This window comes from Fundulus heteroclitus, unplaced genomic scaffold, assembly GCF_011125445.2.
Source record: "Fundulus heteroclitus isolate FHET01 unplaced genomic scaffold, MU-UCD_Fhet_4.1 scaffold_436, whole genome shotgun sequence".
Lineage (NCBI taxonomy): Eukaryota > Metazoa > Chordata > Actinopteri > Cyprinodontiformes > Fundulidae > Fundulus > Fundulus heteroclitus.
The window spans coordinates 69879-86432 of record NW_023396853.1 but is presented as its reverse complement, the minus strand read 5'-3'; the positions used below and the strand labels follow the sequence as shown (position 1 = coordinate 86432).

Below are 16554 nucleotides of genomic sequence, written 5' to 3'. Positions count from 1 at the left end.
TAGGCTAATTGAGTTGCTGCTAGAAAGAAGCAGCTGCTCCACACCAATTAGGAAAGGCAGTGAGTGACACAGTCAGCCAGACAGAATCATAACAGAGGCAGAGTAAAACAAAGTCAGACAACCAGAATCATGACAAATACAAATAACTGCCTTGTTTACGTTGTAAGACATTATTCCTAATTCTGCTGTTTAGGAAAAGGTACTGAGACACAAAATGTTTCATATTTGTGTTCAAACTTAAAAGAAACCACTATTCTTCTCAGAGCTGAACTTTATTGTGGAATACATTTTTATTCAAATACGTCACAGATACTGCACACTACATTATAATAGTGAATAAATCACATGAGATCTGAGAATCTACTTTCATTCTGTTCAAAATATTTAAAAGAAATAGAGCAAATGGTATACAGTGGTGGAGACAGTCCAACTCTTCTTTGTCATTCCATGCTCTGTCTTCTACATTTAGGTACTGACAATGAGCCATACTGATCCAAACCATTTTACATAGACAATAGAAATGACTGAGAACAAACAGAAACAGTACATGCTCTTTCATTGCTGTGGTTTTACATATCAGGATGTAGTGAAAAGCATCTACCAGTTTTAAAATGATTTAAATCCAATCGCAAGAGTATAAAAACAGAAGAAATGCTTAATTGAACAAAACAAAGCCAAATAATAAGTTCCACCATCACTGCTTCCATTGGATTACAAAGTGGATCAGATGCACTTTAGTAGTGGATGATCAGGGTCTCCACCTCTATAACATCTGCAGTTTTGGCATTTTGCTGCTCTCTAGCATACAGCTGTGTGTCAACTCCAACAAGGAAATACATTAGTAATGACCTTAGGTTAGAAGAGAAAATGTATGCAAACATCAATAAACTCATGTAACCTACTTATGGCAAAAACTTCCTGAGAAAAATGTAAGAGAAACCTTTATGTTCATCCAGCTAAAGTTGGTTGTATGTAACACGGAGCTGTTGGGCAAAACCGTTCCATTTTAGCTTAAAGAATATCAACACCGCAAAATCTATTAAGGTAAGATTTAAATAAAATGTTTTGTTCCGATATGTAAAAACACAAAATACAAGCATAGTCTACTATTTCTTCTATGATTTTGTGATTTGATCAAGAAAATCCCTCCTGTGATGTCTCTGCCTTTTAACTTGTATGACTGTCTGCTCTCACTGGAATATAATCAAAGTCAGAAAAAGCACAAGTCATGACTACATGAGATTTGGGTTATGCTGTAAAAGGCCTCCATCTCCAAGCCTTCAGACATATGCACATTGCAGCAGAGCTGGAGAGGATGGAGTAGAGATGCTTGTTTTCTACTGGATACCAGCTGAGCGGGTCAGGGATCAGGCTGGGCAGGAGCAGTGCAGTGACACTGTAATGACAGCAGCTACCTGTAAAACACAAAAAGAGCAGACAGAAGACATCAGTCATACAGAAACAACACCACAGCTCCAGTACCGGCTCTTCCTCAGTGATCCCACTGAGTCTTACTAAGGCAGACAGGGTTCTGAACTCTCACTAGAGCTGCAAACCTGTTATTCGCTTCTTTTGTGAAATATTAATTGGTACAAATTCTAAAAATGTCACAGGTTATGGGAAGTAATTTATGATTAGTGGTCAATGGCAGAGTTTTAATTAAGTGTAGGTCAGAGTTCAGAGTGCTTGAGATGGAAGTGGTTCATTAATCACCAACTAGCAGACCAGCCCAGAACATGAAAGGCCAATGTGCATCACTTTTATCTGAATTACATTTAATAACCGTCCTGTCTCCAACCGGACAGTTTCTACGTTCATGACTTTATTCAGTCCTCAAAGTAGACAAGGATTTTAAGAGTCATGTTTCTGTTTGATGCTATATTTATATATATATATATATATATATGTATATATATAGATAGATAGATAGATAGATAGATAGATAGATAGATAGATAGATAGATAGATGTTAGTCCAGAAGAGTGCAATCTTAGGAACAGCAGAGATGTCTGATGTTTCTCCAGGTATCTGTTGGAGCCACTTCTCCAGAGTGGGGGTCACTGCTCAGGTGACCACGGTTACCACTGTTGTCTTCACCTCCCTGACTCTTTTTAGTTCTTCCCTTAGCCCTTGATACTTCTCCAGTTTTTCGTGCTCTTTTTTCCTGATGTTTCCATCATTTGGGATGGCCACATCGATCACAATGGCTGTCCTCTGCTGCTTATCAGTGATCACAATGTCCAGTTGTTTGGTCATTACCATTTTGTCTGTTTGTATCAGGAAGTCCCACAGGATCTTAGCTCTGTCATTTTTCACCACCTTGGGAAGTGACTCCCATTTTGTCCTGGGGGTCTCCAGTTAGTATTCTGAGCAGATCTTTCTGTACACAATACCAGCCACTTAGTTGTTGCATTCCATGTATTCCTTCCCTGCTAGTATCTTACACCCTGCTGTGAGATGCTGGATGGTTTCTGGGGCCTCTTTACATTGTATAGACCTGGGATCTTGCCTGGTATGGTAGATCTGGGGCTCTACTGCTCTGGTGTTCAAGGCCTGCTCCTGTGCTGCCATGATCAGTGCTTCAATGCTGTCCTTCCATCCGGCCCTCTCTAGCTATTAGTAGGATTTGCTCATATCTGCCACTTCAGCTATCTGTCGGTGGTACACACCATGCAGGGGGTTTTCTCCAACGATGGATGGACACTTCAGAGACAAAACTTGACAGTTTTCAGTGTGTGTGAAATGAGAGAAAGTGTTGAAAAATCCGCAGATCTGATACAGCGCGTCTGTGTATACTAAACTGAAGTGTTGTTGTTTTTTTTTCCTTCAGGCGTGGTGTATGGTTTAAAAATAAAAAAAATATTTCTTGGTTTTGCCCACTCTGTTCATAATAGTCCCTAATATTAATGTTGTTGCTCTTCAGTTACTCTGGAGTTTCTCAGGGAAGACCGTCGCACTTCTCGGCCCTCAGCCAATCAATTCAATTCAATAAACTTTTATTAAAATACCGCCAATTCACAACACATGTCATCTCAAGTCACTTTCTAAAGTCAAATTTAATCATATCATCCAGGCAGATTGATCAAAATGTTCCTTGTCTAAGAAAATACACTAGATTTCATCAAGTTTTGACAAGCAGCATTCACTCCTCCTGAAAGAGCCACAGTGGACAGTCTTCTGCATTCGACTGATGGTGACAGAATATAAGGAAGATAAAGAAAGCTTAAAGTTTTTTATGTGGACTCACGGGAGGGCGGCGAGAACATCAGCTGTCAGAAGCTATCAGGAGCACATTTGCAGGAGACAGAAACAAAGGAATGGAGAAGAACATCTTGGTGGAACATCGGAGGCATGAAGTCTGGAATACTTCTCAGTTCCTCATAGGGTGAGTTTGAGAACCTTTTTCTTAATAAAAAACTATACGGATGGATCACATTAAAATTAAAGTGATGTAGCTCTCCGTTTTTAATATCCAAGCATGATATAAGTGACATAATATTTTATGTGTTTTTAATCTAATGCAAAACATAAAATATATATATTTCTCCCGTTTTAACCATTGCGGTGCAGGTGTGCCAATTGCACACCGTGGTGTTGGGCTGTCAGCTGACCCACCCACAATTACCAGCATATCTAACTGGGCTGATGTCGCAACAGAACACAGCACCTACCTGGCTAAAAAAACAAATTCAGTGCTGTGGGCCGTTTTTTCATGTCGTATTTTAATTTGACTTTGAGTTTAATATAGGTAAAATGCTTCATGTGTTGTTAACTATTAATTTCTGTAAACACATATGCAGAAAAAAATGAATGTTTTGTCATAGCAATATTTCATTATCAGTGGCGTCTCTGGCAGTTAAGTGGGGCACAAAAACTCAACACATATTAGCAGCAACTATTTTTTTTTGTGATATAAAACCCAACTTTGATCAATTTAAAATTAAAAAGATATGTTAGCATAAATCAACACACTAGAAATGCCATTTTATTAATGTAATTTAATTTTTGTACATAAAATTACAAAAAGGCTCACCCATATTGTTCATTTATTGAACAGAAAAGATTCACATCGATCCTTTGATAAGCTTGCAAGGACAACCAGCACTAGATGGTCGCACACTATCTAGCAGAACGTAAACATAACGTGTGCAATTCCAGTATTTTGATTGGGTGATCCAAGCTTGGGTCCATTGTATTTGTGCCCCATGGCCGTCTACTGGTAGCATGTTGAGCATGCGCACTGCAATTTCAGATATTTATTATTTAAACAAATGTTGGTGGGCTGGCTCCAATATCAATGCACCTCAAGGGGATTTAGCCTACTGAGCTTGTCAGTACTATGGCAGACTTAGATATATAGACACAAATGTTTAGAACAGAATTTTATAGCTAAGGGAATCAGTCTTTTTTACAATTTACTCTATGTTCTCAATAATCCGTGGGACAGGATTGTTCTTTATAGAGCTCCACAGCAACATCTGGTGGGGCCTGGCCCAAATGCAGAGACGCCACAGTCCATTATGAAGCACTTGTCAATGTAAACCATAAGCAGAGAGAAACTTTCCCTTTATTTTGCCTGTTCAGAATTTGCAGAGCCAAGTTGACCGACATCATCAGACACTTTGATGAGAACAGGGACAGGAGCCCCTTTCTATCAGCCATGAACAATCAACAGAGTTTTACACCAAATACCTCCCCATTATGCTGTCTGGTTGTCGTCCTAGGAACAGGTAAAGGCATGTGAAGCAGTGAAATCCTTGACCAGTTATAAAACAAATTTGTTGGCAATTAAAAATATAAACCCTGTGATATTTTTTTGTTTCACAGCAGAGGGTGACAGTGTGACATGGACCTTTTGGTAAATAGTAATGTATATAGAGTTTTACAGTCAAAGGTTTCCACAGATAACAATTGATGGGTACAGATCAAGTGACTGCATTTCCAGCCTCTCATTGATTAACCTATTCACAGGTGTGAACAGACCTATTCATATCTGAGCAGAAACACACATTGATCACCAACCCCCAAAACTTCTATCTTTGAGCTAAATAATGCATCATCCCTCTTTCTGAATGAGCAGTTAAATAGCAGCATTAACAATGTACCAACATGTTTTCTTGAGAGTTGCAACTTGCAGAGATACTTAAACAGTTAATATTTACCAATTTTGTAAATCTCAAGTGTTTTAAGTTTTTTTTTTTAATTTAATTTCATTTAAATTATGTGTAATTTAAAAGATGTTTGACACAAATATTTTAATGCAGTGCTGTAAATTATCTATACATGAGCCCCATTTACACTACCCTTGTTAAACAGATCCATGCCGAGTTCGGACCGAGCTTGGTTCTGACGACCGTTTACACATCACGCTAGCACAGTTACTCGCCTCCAAGTGATGATCTACGGTACTACTGCTCTCTAGGATTGAAGGAGAGACTCAAGCAAATCAAAATGGCGGTGCCCATAACATTCAGGAAGTTATGTTTTGTTATAATTGTGATATTTCGTTGTTTGTGGAGAGCCAGGCGAAGAAGGCAACATTTGGTGAATTTACTTGACAGAGTCGGCTTTTGTGAAGTGGATAAGACAAACAAACGTCTAATCAGGGATTCCAGACGCAGGAAACAATGACAGACGTTGAGATTCATCACACTGCTAAGCAGAATCATCACTGGAAACCGTGTGGCACGGTAGAGAAACTAGTATTTCTGAAACCGCAAAATTAGTCAGCTGACTGTAAGGGGAGGATGCGGTCTGCTCATGCGCTCTTTGTTATCTGAGAACCATGTCACTGAAAAACCGGGCCGAGCCCGTACCTCAAACTAGTCTAGATTTAGCGTGGTTCAGTTGTGTCTGGCGCGGTTCAGTTCAGTTTGCGATCCATTTACACTCGATAGTTATCTCAGTTACCGAGCCCGGACTGTTCTTAGCACAGTTGAAAAAGGGTAGTGTAAACGGGGTAATAGAAAAAAAGTGCTGCTGGTTCACATCACAGTGCGATAGGCTGATAGAGACCCCTTTTTAACAGGCAGAGCAGGGTGGGAGGTGTTGCTGAAAGGTATGCAAAGTAATTCAAATTAACAGCTTTTGTTAACACTCCCCTGAACTGAATAAAGGCTGGTGACAGAACTGATCAAAGCAGGCCAGAAGAAACTGATAATATAAAACAAAGTACAAAATCAAACCACATTAAAACTCAAGCTATTCCATTAACCAAAACTAATACATAACCTAAACCTAAGACAGAATTGATTACATGAAGATGTCAGAACTTAGCAGACAGCACCATGCAGTTCTCTGCTGGCGCTGTCCCCTCTGCTCTCTCCACAGGTGACTGCGGCAAGTAAGGTGACTGGTGGGGGGGGGGCGCGCACACCTGCGGCTTGTTCTGCCTGTCAGTACTAGAGTATAAGAGCAGCGCTCAGACAGCCGGTGGATGCCAGAGTGTTAGCATCAGTGGTATGCTTGTGTGGCCACTATCTGTCAACAATTATATGCTCGCATCTAATCAGTGCCTCTTGTCCTCCCAGGTTCCCCGTGCCTTGATCCAGCCGGTGTGCCTGCGCGCTTGTCTTGCCAGACTCTCGGATGAAAACCAGTCGGTCAGACTCACCAGGTTCCACCGACTGTCCTCGACCACCTCGGGCGCTGCTCGGACCCCTCCTTGCTCCTGCAGCACACCGTCGCTCAGTCACCAACCTCCATCAGAGCTGAAAGCGCTAAGTTCCTCCTCCGCTCCACTTCCCCCGGTCCGGTCCCCGAGCCTTGTGGTAAGCGCCCCGCCCCTCAGTCCGTTATTTCCCTCACCGCAACCCAGCCTAAACCTCTTGTTTTTCTCCCTAGATCGTCTCACCCCGGCTCCGTTCAGCCTTGAACCCAGATTCTTAAGTTCTGTGATCAGCCAGCTCCGCACCTGTAAATAAAACCTTTGAACTGCTCATTGTTGTTCCAGGTGTCTCTCTGCATGTGGGCCAAATACGTCCGAAACATGACAGAAGATAATTACAAAACCAAAACATAAATTAAACTAGACTAATCCAGAACCAAAATCAACATAAAGACCAAACCTAAGACTAAACAGAACATAAGCAAATAATAAAAACCAGAGCTAATACTAAGACAAGAGAGTAAACTAATTAAAAAGACCAACATAAACCATAACAAAAACCCAAATCATGACACTTGGGTCAAAATCCATTCCAAAGAAGTTAAGGCTTTCACCAACAACATCAACTCAGTGGACAGCAACATAACATTTACCAGAGAGGATGCCAAGAATAACATGTTGCTGTTTCTGGACTGTGTGGGACACATTGAGGAAGATGGAAGTCTCAAGACTGAGGTTTACTATAAGCCCACACACATAGACCAATATCTACATTTTGATTCTCATCACCCACTGGAGCACGAACTCTCTGTTTACTTCTCTACTGGGCTGACAACATTCTATCTGCCACAGAAGACAAACAAAAAGAACAAAAGCATGTCAGGGAAAATCCAGAGGCTTGTGGTTACCCGAAATGGGCCTTTGTTAAATCAGCCAATAAAGCTGGCAGAACCAAAACACAGAGGAAAGAACAGGGGGATGCAAAAACATTGTCATTCCATATGTGTCAGGATTTTCTGAAAAACTCAGGAGAATTTTCTCAAAAGACAATATATCAGTGCATTTCAAATTTAATAACACTTTCAGACAAAAACTAGTTCATCCCAATGACAGAACACCCAAACCACAGCTGAACGGCATTGTGTATGCAGCAACCAAAGCAGCAAGAACTGATCCGGCTCCTACATTGCTGAACCTAAGCAAGATTCAGCAGTCCACTTGCACCTTGTGAAGGTCCGACCAGTAAGGCAGAAGGACAAAGACATATATAAAAAGTATTTTCTATTTATTTTTCCAAAAGTTGTTCACAGAAGACTTCTAACATCAAATCTCAAAAACTACTGACCTACCACAATGAACACACAGGGGAATTTATACACAAAGGCTAGCCTACACAAACAAGGATGGGTGGGATATGAGACAAAGACAACAATACATCAACATAAATAACTAATTCAAACCAACATATCTTGACTACAACACAACTATAAAAACAAGACAACCTAACACCGCAGAGGTTTTAGCAGTTATGTTGTTAGTAGAGAGAGAGGTAGATTCTTTAACATCAAGTCCCCTGCTTCCAACAGCCTGATGGTTTGTTCCATTTCCTGGTTTGCCTTTCAACCAGTCCTCTCCCCCAGCCAGTCCTTCAAACTCAGCAAAACAGAAATTAATGATTGCAATAAACAAAAAGGTGTTTACCAAATGTGTGCACCCATAATAGTAAACAACCTAATGCAAAAAACTATATTGTGTGAAGACATTTAAATAAATACTAACACTGAGGAAAAGATGGAGGAACCTCCACACACCTCAAGAACAAAGGGCACTCTTTTGATGACAATGATGTCCAGATTTCGGACAATCATTGTCTGATGATCCAATGGTCCATGATCTTTCTCTCCATACACACCCCTCTACTTCCTCATTCCACCACCATGTCTCCTTGGCAACTTTCCTTCCAGAAGAAAATCCAAGCACTCTCCTACCTGTCTCCTTTATAGCATTAGCTGTAATTGTTCAGTCATCTGGAAGCACTTCCTGGTCACCCAGAACGTTGTTCAACACCTCACTAAAACCAACACAACTTTCTTCTTTTTTCAGCTTCCACCTGTTTGTCCTCTGCTCTGCCTTTGTCCTTTTCATCTTCCTCACATCTTTCTACACACTACCATAGTGTGCAGTCTTGCAATACTCTCCCGTACCACAATATTGCAGTCACTTAGTTTTTTCAGGTTACATTGTCTACACAGATGTAATCCACTTGTGTGCCCCTACCACTGCCGTAGTAAGCCACCATGTGTACTTTCCTCCTCTGAAAGAAACTGTTCACTCCAGCCATTTCCATCGTCTTTGAAAACTCTACCACCATCTGTTCTTCTGCATTCCTGTTCCTGATACCTGCTCCAGATACCAAGCCTGACCGTCACTTTCTCATCAACTCTGTTAATAGCTTCAATGTTTCCAATGTAATCTGCATCACTTGTGGGGATATTCTGCATCATCTAACTCATTCCAGAATTTCTCCTTCCCCTCTAAGTTACACCCTACCTACTGTGGGGCATAACCACTAACAACATTGAACATCCAACATTCCATTTCTAGCTTCAGACTCACCACCCTTTGTGGCACTCTTTTTACCTCTAGAACTTTCTGACAAACTTCTCCTTCAAGGTGACTCCTACACCATGCCTCTTCCCATCCACACCATGGGAAAACAGCTAGAACCCTGCTGCTTAGCATCTAGGGTTGCTACATTTCCACTTTCCACCTTCCTCCTCAGCATTGTGTCAGCTAACTCTGTAGCTTTTCCTGTCATGATCCCAACATCCAAACACTCTCATTTCTAAACTCTTGCCCGTCGTCTTCTTGCTGACATGTTACTGACATGTAATCTTCTTCTTCTTTACTTTCCACCGTTACCTTGACAGTCACTGGCAGCAACAGTTGTTAACCTGGGTCTTGACTGATCCTGTATGGAAATCATGATATTTACTCTCATTGTAAATTTGGCAAGGGTTTTACGCTGGATCTCTTCCTGATGCAACCCCCTACATTTATTTGGGTTTGGGGTAGGCACAAAATAGGACACATGACACTGTGACCCCTTTGAGACAACATTTATCAGTTTTAGATTCATGATGCAATTTTTTTTCATCTCCTTCACGGCTCCATGTGTTGTGTGTTCAGAGATGTATTCTGCACTCCGAGGGTTTAATGAGTGGGCATTTGATCTGCTGGTGCATTTTCACAATCTCAAGAGTCTGCGTATTACCCTCAGACCTCAAACATCAACAAGACAATTTCAACAACACAACAGCCACTAACAAACAACAGTTAGCTGTTTGCAAACTGTACATTTCAAACTTGATCAAATTTAAGTTACAAAGTGCCTCATAGTGAAACACTTTATATTTGTGACATATATGGGTGTCGCCACAAGTCCCACCGTGTGGATCAGTGCAGTCAGGTTGGCACGAGTGGTGGAACAAACAAGATTGGTACCAATGAACAAAAATTGAGAGGTCAAGCAGTTTTAATATCCTTAGTTTCCATGTCCTTTTATTTTCCATTCAAAAAAAGTCCAAAAAGTGCAAGTGCATTCAAAAAAAGTGCAAGTGCAGTCAGTATATGCATGGAGGTTAAGCAGTTTAGTGTTTTAGCAAGTAGCAGCAGGTGGCATTCAGGAAACTCCAACAAGCCAACTCATGACTGAATGAACAAGAGGGCTTTTTAAAGGGGCCCTGCCCAACTAGGTAAAAAACACTTAAAACAAGTAGGGGTGTACAAACATTAGTTCCTTTAAAACTAATGTAAAATTCCTCCAATAAAAAACCCACCAATAATTATGTAGAAATAAACCCACTAATCAAATAGACAAAATCCTAAATTAAACACAATTGCAATAAATAATTCTCCAGCAGTTCTAAAACCAGTAAACCACTCCCCCCTGCCTTCTTTGTTATTGGTCTGGCCCGGAAGGTTTCAAATAGGTGTCTGGTCTCTGGGGAATCTTTTGGCCAGACACCTGGGCACAAGAAGAAGGTTAGAAAAAAAAACACATTACACCACTCTAAAACCCTTTAAAACATACCACATACACTACACACTGACACTTAAAAGATATCACCAAAATTACATTCATCATTCTTAATTCTACAGGCTGGAGCCTGGGGATGTGCAAATTAGTAAAAACTTTAAAGTACAGTGTGCCATCCAAAGTGCTATGTGCATGTTGAAGCGTTTCAGGTAAGAGCTATCTTTTTACTTCACAGTAACAAACCGGGTCTTTGTTACAATGGGTTATAATGTTTGATCCAATGCACTTCCTTTCGTCCCATATGGACGAATGTAAAAATATACAGCATGCATGACAATATAAATAAAATTACGACTGTGAGCAGTTTTTCACCCAGTATCTTTTACATGATGTCTTGTGTATGTAGCCAAAGACCCACCATTCTGATTCTGGGATTTTATGGAGCAGTTCTTTTTATAGTTTAAACAATGCTGTTTCGAAACTCTGGCTGAAGCGGTGCATATGAATTAAACGCAATTATGTGAGGAGAAATAAAAGATAAATCATTTTATGTCGGAAATATAAAAAAACAAAAAATTAAATTATTCTTTAAAGAGTATTTGTATATTAAACACAAATACTAAAGTAAACAAACTTGCCAACAAACAGCTAACTTAAATCAAATAACGTGGAAAATATTAAAGATTTGTCTAGAAAGTGATTGTCCTAAGTGGTTAGGGAAGTCAGAGAAATTAAAAACTGCCATCCGAGTAAAAGGGGATTACTGACTGTGATTCAGGAAAAGTAAGCATGAAGAGGTGAGAATAGGGTGAGAGGGAGAACACAGAGAGCGCCAGAGGGAGGGGAAGAGTGATGACAGGATTATGGAGTTTGACAGGAGAATGAACATGACTGCACTGCAGAGCCTGTCCATGCAAAGACCCCAGGCAACCGTCAGATTGGTGATTTTGTGCCCATCTGCACAACGTTACAATGCTGACCAACTGGAAGCATGCCAGTTTAGAAGGACAGAAGTTGGGCCTAAGACACAAACCATAGGTAGCTCTAGCGTGACTGTGTTTCCATGTAGGCATAGAGCGGGAAACAAGTGTCAGAAACGTCATGATAGGTCTAAAAAAGAGACCAAGGGGTGACTGAAAACATATTCAGTCAAGTCCACAACAAACCCAACCCTAGTCTCTCTGCTGCTGAAGAAGACACACACACACACACACACACACACACACACACACACACACACACACACACACACACACACACACACACACACACACACACACACACACATTCCTCTGTTCTTAGTAATACCGTAATCATCCTTTACTTGGTCTGTCTTCTTCTTTACCTGAGCCCAGGTTTTAAACTAACGTTTGATGAGCATGTACTGAAGGTGAAAGGGTGATTAGAATCTGGGAATAGTAAATCAAGCAGTGGCAAGAGATGCACTGAAAAATATAAGATTACCGGATTTTCAATTTTCAGATTGATCAGCTCTGACTGGTAACTGGATTTCAGTGTTCCTTTTCCTGGGTGAAATCATTATATAACATACAATTTCATGAAATGACAAAAATAAGACTTTGGTTCAGATATTTTAACTTTTTGTGAAGACTTTTCCTAGTCACCACTTTTAACTTAATCTTTGGATGCTCCAGCTTGGGTTTGAACTGGATAGGAAAAAAAAATATTATTAGCTTCTTATTAGTGAACATGCCTAAAAAGGGTTAATTTCACATTACTCATTACTTAAATTAAAAGAGAGAGGAAAACTCCCTTTTAACTGGAAGGAAAACCTCCAGCAGAACTGGGCTCAGTGTGAACGGTCATCTGCCACGGGGGTTAGATAAGACAGAGCAGAGACACAAAAAGCACAGAACACATTGATCCAGAACACCGTTCTATGTTCAATGGTAATAGCAGATGATCTGGCTCCCCTGGATGGTGTAGTCAGAATATCTGCCTCACGGACCAAAACTGGGGGTTGGTTCCAAAGGAAAGGAGCCTGATAGCTAAAGGATCTGCCTCCCATTCTACTTCAATCAATCAATCAATCAACTTTATTGTCAATTTCTTCATATGCTCCAGACATACAAAGAGATCGAAATTACGTTTCTCACTGTCCCACGGTGAAGACAAGACATATTTACCAGACTAAGTACACAGACAACATAACATTCAGATAAAAGTAAATAAGAGGGCACACTACTACTTTTAGAAAGTCTAGAAATCACCAGTAGACCTGCAGTCTGGGAGGAAAGTGCTCTGTTAGAAACATATGGAATAATCAGATCATAAATGTATGATGGAGCTTGATTATTAAGGGCTTTATACATGAGTAGAATTTTAAATGTACTTTTTGATTTAACAGGAACCTAATAAACGGAACCTAAAATTGGAGAAATATTATCTCGTGTTGATTTTCATCAGAACTCTTGCTGCAGCATTTTGGATCAGCTGAAGGCTTTGAACTGCATTTTGTGGACTTCCTGATAGTAAAGAATTACAATAGTCCAGCCTTGAAGTAACAAATGCATGGACTAGTTTTTGAACATCACGCCTGGGCAGAATATTTCTAATTTTGGCAATATTCTGGAAGTGAAAAACAGAAACTGGAAACCTGTTTAATATGAGATTTAAATGACATGCCCTTGTCAAAAATAACACCAAGATTTTTCACTTTATTACCAGAGGTAAATTTAATGCTGGTCTGGACCCTGGGTTGTCAGCATTTTGGAGAACTAATAAATCCTGACAGATTCCTAGAAAGAAGAGCTGCACCATCCACAGTGGGATGGATGCCAGCTCTCCGGATCAGACCAGGTTTTCCCCAGAAAGTTCTCCAGTTATCAATGTAGCCCACATTGTTTATGCGGCTAAACATGTCATCACTGGTCAGATCAGACCAGAGAAAATGACGGAGTCCGACATTGTTCTAGCAAACTCACACACCAAAGCAACACTAACTTTAGTGACCTCTGATTGGCGTAACCGGGTGTACCAACAGAGTGAATAACAATCTCACTGATGTAGATTAGAATGTTTGGGGAGAATTCAGGAACCACCCAGGCTAAAGTCTGCCATGAACTGAACTGAATTTATGTCATTTTAGGAGTAACAAAATAGTATTCCGTTACATAGCTTAAATATTCCTAATAGCTAATGCTTGACAGAGACTATATCTTCTCTTTGAAAACAGAGTAAAATACAAAAGTCAAAATACCACATAATTTATACGTTAAAATCCTAAAATTGACAGGGGAGTACTATGGCTGTTCTTTGACAAAGAGAAACGTGTAGAGATCTGTCTGAACAGAGGAGAACAGGAATATTCTTCATTGTCACACTGGGGAAATTCATTTGTATCAGCAGCAAGTAAGGTAAAAGCTAGCAACCAGGAAAATACTGTAAAGTTATTAAAATGGTGTGCTCATATATATTTTTATACTTTCCATTCTTTTCCCTGAATGAGCTCTAAAACTCTGCAGCAACTTCATGCATGGGGTGGACACTATCCAACAGTGATGGTATTTTTTTCCAAAATCCTTCTGTCTCCAACCACCTGCATTAGGTCAAGGGGGGATCCTAGAACAGAGCAAATCTAGCCACTTTCTCTCAGCTGCAGATGACCTGCTGGTCCTACAGAATAAAGAATGGCTGATGCCACCACAGAGTCAAGAAAGGTTCTATGGAGCCCAGCAAGTGTCAGTTGGTAAAAAAACAAAGCAGGTGGAAATCCGGCCTCACGCTTTGTTAAACATGGATCACAAACCTGTGCTCTCAGTTTGTGCAATGTGCACCGTTTTGGCATCTGCACTGAAAATTCGCTATCCATGCATGGATGCTCAACAACATGTGTCAAGAGTTTGGACGCATGGCACACACCTGCCTGGTAAATTCTGTGGAAATGTTGTCATATATAAAGTTAAAGCACTGATTAAAAAAAATCAGAACAACTTGCAGCTTGTAAAGCCTATGAAAACGGCAACTTCCAGCCATCTGTCCCCTTAAAGGGATCCACGATTAGTTGAACATGTTGGCCTAAATATGTTGTAATTTTAAAGGGAATTTTAAAAATTACTGCTTGTGATACATCAGAAGTCAAAATATGTCACCCATGTTGGTCAAAATTGTTTCACCTGCGCAATGCATGATAGGTTAATTACCCGGTTAGATCCTACTGGACTAGAACCTACAGGAAGACCAACAGTTTTTTTCTTAATCGCATTGCATTTTACTGTATTTAGACAATGCCACACTGTGTCATTGTTGGCTGTAATTTGAAAACAAAAAACAACATAAAAAGGGAGGTGAGTCTTCATTATTTCTCTCAGTAAAAAAAAAAAAAAAAAAAAAAAAAAAAAAGCGTAATGGGAAGAAGCCGTTGGAAGAACAAAACGTCCGAAGGACCCGCATTTGTACTCTCAACACTTCTCTCAAAGTGTTCCGGTTCAAATTGAGCAGATTTAACAGTACTCATTGCTGTTTTGGCTGGATGGAGCTGCACTAAAGGACCTTTCATACATCATTCACACAGAATGCATTAGAGCCTAAACAACATGGGGATGTCAGTGAGACAACATTTTGTTTAAATTGATAAAAACTAAACAGCTTACAGTACTTTTACGGTATTGTTTTTACATCTAAAATTTGTATTTTTTAGATAAAGTCTATTTTTACAACTAATCTTGGATCCCTTTAAAGCTTCTCTCCACCACCTTAAGTATCCACTTCAAATCTAATTGTTTTTGTAGAAATAGTTATAATTAATTAAAATTCAAGTGTCCTAAAGGTTGTTGATTTTTAATTTAGCAAATAATTCTTTACAATATTATTTTCTCAAATAATGTTTTGTTTAACTCTGGGTTTCATTGTAAATGAGTTGAGCACATTCCAATTGTGGTTCTAAATTTGTTAAGCTAATTTCACCTAATTTCAACTTCTATAAGATACACTTTGATTCTCTAAATTAAATATACTCACTGAACTGTAAAAATCATTGAGTAATTTTTATGGTGATGATGTAATGTTCTGTTCTGGGTTATGTTTATTATTTGGTTAAGTTAGCTCTTTCCTGCCTCAGGGTTTATTTCTGTTTTAGGTTCTGTCTTGTTTTGGATGTCTGTTTAGCCTGTGTACTGTTTTATTTTATTCAGTCTTTGTATTAGTTCTGATTTCTCTTCTGTGCTCTGTTTAGTCTTGGTTTTATCTTTTTTCTTTGGTTTGTCCTTCAGGTTCCTGTCAGCTCCCTCAATCGCTTCCACCTGTCCATGATTAATCAGTTTAACTCCGATCACCTGTTCGTCCGTTTACTTTAACCTGCCTTAGTTCTCTGCTCCCTGTCGGTTCGTCATTTGTTGCCATTTCATGTCTCAGTTCTCGTCCGTTGGTAAGAGAACTCCCAGCAATTTAATTCTGTCTGTCCGATAACCTGTTCTGTCTGTTTTGCCTTATCTCTGTTTGCCTGTTAGTTGTCAAGTGTTGCCTGGATGTCCGCCCTGTACCATATGTTGGGTTCTGTTCTGTCTGCCTGCCTGATTCCCACTCATCACCCTCCCTGCAAATAAACTCCGTCAAAAGCATTGCTGCAGTGTCTGGCTGAATACCGGGTTCATCTCCACTCCAATCATTACAGATGATTTTCAAATGCAATTATTTATTTTCTGTACATAGTTCCATAGTGTATTTAATCTTAACTGTGCTTATTAGTTTTAGTTAAGTTTCACTAACCTAGTAAAGAACAGTTGTTGCTTTTTTTTTTTTTTTACTTGAAGTTGAATTATTTCTGTTAATAAATTCTTATACTTCAAGTATTTATTCCATATGTGTGCAGAGTTTACTGTAAACTCTGCACACATTGCACTAGCATTCTAGTATTGTCAAGTACTAGAATGCTAGTACTTGACTTCCT

General features: G+C 39.7%; 1 long non-coding RNA gene across 1 annotated transcript in view; it reads right to left on the bottom strand.

Moving 5' to 3' along the window:
• Positions 1-251: 251 nt before the first annotated feature.
• LOC118560497 overlaps positions 252-16554 on the bottom strand; it is a 77692-nt gene continuing 61389 nt past the window's right edge. Inside the window, exon 3 of the long non-coding RNA XR_004929405.1 lies at positions 252-1415. This is a non-coding gene — a long non-coding RNA (uncharacterized LOC118560497). The remainder of the gene's footprint in view (positions 1416-16554) is intronic.